Below are 4,406 nucleotides of genomic sequence, written 5' to 3'. Positions count from 1 at the left end.
CCAAGGATTTGATATTACCACGTACGAAAGACGATTCACAGAATTGTGCCTATTGTGTCCGGGAGCATTCGAAGATGAGGAAGAGAAGATCGACGCGTTTGTGAAAGGATTACCGGAAAGAATCCAAGAAGATATAAGTTCACACGAGCCCGCCTCCATACAACAGGCATGTAGAATGGCTCACAAACTAGTGAACCAGATTGAAGAAAGAATTAAAGAACAGACTGCTGAAGAGGCCAATGTGAAGCAAGTCAAAAGAAAGTGGGAGGAAAACGGTGATAAGAATCACCAATACAACAACAACAGCAATTACAACAATAATCGCAACAATTATCCCAACAATCGCAACATCAATCGCAACTACAACAAACGGCCCAACAACAACAACAACAACAGCAACTACAACAATCATCCCAACAATAATAATAACCGCAACAACAACAACAATCAGAAGCAGCTATGCCAAAGGTGTGAAAAGTATCACTCGGGGTTCTGCACCAAATTTGGAAACAAGTGTAAAAGAAATGGTCATAGCGCGGCGAAGTGTGAGGTCTACGGACCAGGGGTTAATAGAACGAAAGGAACAAATGGTGTCGGAACGAGTAATGGCGGAGCAAGTAGTGTCGGAGCAAGTTATGCCAATGTAGTTTGTTATAAATGTGGAAAACCGGGCCACATTATTAGAAATTGCCCGAATCAGGAGAACACGAATGGACAAGGCCGCGGAAGAGTTTTCAATATTAATGCGGCAGAGGCACAGGAAGACCCGGAGCTTGTTACGGGTACATTTCTTATTGACAATAAATCTGCTTACGTTTTATTTGATTCGGGTGCGGATAGAAGCTATATGAGTAGAGATTTTTGTGCTAAATTAAGTTGTCCATTGACGCCTTTGGATAGTAAATTTTTAGTTGAATTAGCAAATGGTAAATAAATTTCAGCAGATAATATATGTCGGAATCGAGAAATTAAACTGGTTAGCGAAACATTTAAGATTGATTTGATACCAGTAGAGTTAGGGAGTTTTGATGTGATAATCGGTATGGACTGGTTGAAAGAAGTGAAAGCAGAGATCGTTTGTTACAAAAATGCAATTCGCATTATACGAGAAAAAGGAAAACCCTTAATGGTGTACGGAGAAAAGGGCAACACGAAGCTACATCTTATTAGTAATTTGTAGGCACAAAAACTAATAAGAAAAGGTTGCTATGCTGTTCTAGCACACGTCGAGAAAGTACAAACTGAAGAAAAGAGCATCAATGATGTTCCCATTGCAAAAGAATTTCCCGATGTATTTCCGAAAGAATTACCGGGATTACCCCCACATCGATCCGTTGAATTTCAAATAGATCTTGTACCAGGAGCTGCACCAATAGCTCGTGCTCCTTACAGACTCGCACCCAGCGAGATGAAAGAACTGCAAACCCAATTACAAGAACTTTTAGAGCGTGGTTTCATTCGACCAAGCACATCACCGTGGGGAGCTCCTGTTTTGTTTGTCAAGAAGAAAGATGGTACTTTCAGGTTGTGTATCGACTACCGAGAGTTGAACAAACTTACCATCAAGAACCGCTACCCACTACCGAGAATCGATGACTTATTTGATCAACTACAAGGCTCATCTGTTTATTCAAAGATTGACTTACGTTCCGGGTATCATCAAATGAGGGTGAAAGAAGATGATATTCCAAAGACTGCTTTCAGAACACGTTACGGTCATTACGAGTTTATGGTCATGATGTTTGGTTTAACTAATGCACCAGCTGTGTTCATGGACCTTATGAAGCGAGTGTGTGGACCATACCTTGACAAGTTTGTCATTGTTTTCATTGATGACATACTTATTTACTCAAAGAATGACCAAGAACACGGTGAACATTTGAGAAAGGTGTTAGAAGTATTGAGGAAGGAAGAATTGTACGCTAAGTTTTCAAAGTGTGCATTTTGGTTGGAAGAAGTTCAATTCCTCGGTCACATAGTGAAAAAAGAAGGTATTAAGGTGGATCCGGCAAAGATAGAAACTGTTGAAAAGTGGGAAACCCCGAAAACTCCGAAACACATACGCCAGTTTTTAGGACTAGCTGGTTACTACAGAAGGTTCATCCAAGACTTTTCCAGAATAGCAAAACCCTTGACCGCATTAACGCATAACGGGAAGAAATTTGAATGGAATGATGAACAAGAGAAAGCGTTTCAGTTATTGAAGAAAAAGCTAACTACGGCACCTATATTGTCATTGCCTGAAGGGAATGATGATTTTGTGATTTATTGTGACGCATCAAAGCAAGGTCTCGGTTGTGTATTAATGCAACGAACGAAGGTGATTGCTTATGTGTCTAGACAATTAAAGATTCACGAACAAAATTATACAACGCATGATTTGGAATTAGGCGCGGTTGTTTTTGCATTAAAGACTTGGAGGCACTACTTATATGGGGTCAAAAGTATTATATATACCGACCACAAAAGTCTTCAACACATATTTAATCAGAAACAACTGAATATGAGGCAGCGTAGGTGGATTGAATTATTGAATGATTACGACTTTGAGATTCGTTACCACCCGGGGAAGGAAAATGTGGTAGCCGATGCCTTGAGCAGGAAGGACAGAGAACCAATTCTTGTAAAATCTATGAATATAATGATTCATAATAACCTTACTACTCAAATAAAGGAGGCGCAACAAGGAGTTTTAAAAGAGGGAAATTTAAAGGATGAAATACCCAAAGGATCGGAGAAGCATCTTAATATTCGGGAAGACGGAACCCGGTATAGGGCTGAAAGGATTTGGGTACCAAAATTTGGAGATATGAGAGAAATGGTACTTAGAGAAGCTCATAAAACCAGATACTCAACACATCCTGGAACGGGGAAGATGTACAAGGATCTCAAGAAACATTTTTGGTGGCCGGGTATGAAAGCCGATGTTGCTAAATACGTAGGAGAATGTTTGACGTGTTCTAAGGTCAAAGCTGAGCATCAGAAACCATCAGGTCTACTTCAACAACCCGAAATCCCGGAATGAAAATGGGAAAACATTACCATGGATTTCATCACTAAATTGCCAAGGACTGCAAGTGGTTTTGATACTATTTGGGTAATAGTTGATCGTCTCACCAAATCAGCACACTTCTTGCCAATAAGAGAAGATGACAAGATGGAGAAGTTAGCACGACTTTATTTGAAGGAAGTCATCTCCAGACATGGAATACCAATCTCTATTATCTCTGATAGGGATGGCAGATTTATTTCAAGATTCTGGCAGACATTACAGCAAGCATTAGGAACTCGTCTAGACATGAGTACTGCCTATCATCCACAAACTGATGGGCAGAGCGAAAGGACGATACAAACGCTTGAAGACATGCTACGAGCATGTGTTATTGATTTCGGAAACAGTTGGGATCGACATCTACCATTAGCAGAATTTTCCTACAACAACAGCTACCATTCAAGCATTGAGATGGCGCCGTTTGAAGCACTTTATGGTAGAAAGTGCAGGTCTCCGATTTGTTGGAGTGAAGTGGGGGATAGACAGATTACGGGTCCGGAGATTATACAAGAAACTACCGAGAAGATCATCCAAATTCAACAACGGTTGAAAACCGCCCAAAGTCGACAAAAGAGCTATGCTGACATTAAAAGAAAAGATATAGAATTTGAAATTGGAGAGATGGTCATGCTTAAAGTTGCACCTTGGAAAGGCGTTGTTCGATTTGGTAAACGAGGGAAATTAAATCCAAGGTATATTGGACCATTCAAGATTATTGATCGTGTCGGACCAGTAGCTTACCGACTTGAGTTACCTCAACAACTCGCGGCTGTACATAACACTTTCCACGTCTCGAATTTGAAGAAATGTTTTGCTAAAGAAGATCTCACTATTCCGTTAGATGAAATCCAAATCAACGAAAAACTTCAATTCATCGAAGAACCCGTCGAAATAATGGATCGTGAGGTTAAAAGACTTAAGCAAAACAAGATACCAATTGTTAAGGTTCGATGGAATGCTCGTAGAGGACCCGAGTTCACCACACTCGGTTCATAAGGTCCATGAACACAGCTGGTGCATTAGTTAAACCAAAAGGCATGACCATAAACTCGTAATGACCGTAACGTGTTCTGAAAGCAGTCTTTGGAATATCATCTTCTTTCACCCGCATTTGATGATACCCGGAACGTAAGTCAATCTTTGAATAAACAGACGAGCCTTGTAGTTGATCAAATAAGTCGTCGATTCTCGGTTGTGGGTAGCGATTCTTGATGGTAAGTTTGTTCAACTCTCGGTAGTCGATACACAACCTGAATGTACCATCTTTCTTCTTGACAAACAAAACAGGAGCTCCCCACGGTGATGCGCTTGGTCGAATGAAACCACGCTCTAAAAGTTCTTGTAATTGGCTTTG

This window comes from Rutidosis leptorrhynchoides, chromosome 4, assembly GCF_046630445.1.
Source record: "Rutidosis leptorrhynchoides isolate AG116_Rl617_1_P2 chromosome 4, CSIRO_AGI_Rlap_v1, whole genome shotgun sequence".
Lineage (NCBI taxonomy): Eukaryota > Viridiplantae > Streptophyta > Magnoliopsida > Asterales > Asteraceae > Rutidosis > Rutidosis leptorrhynchoides.
Note: the sequence above shows the minus strand (reverse complement) of the source record.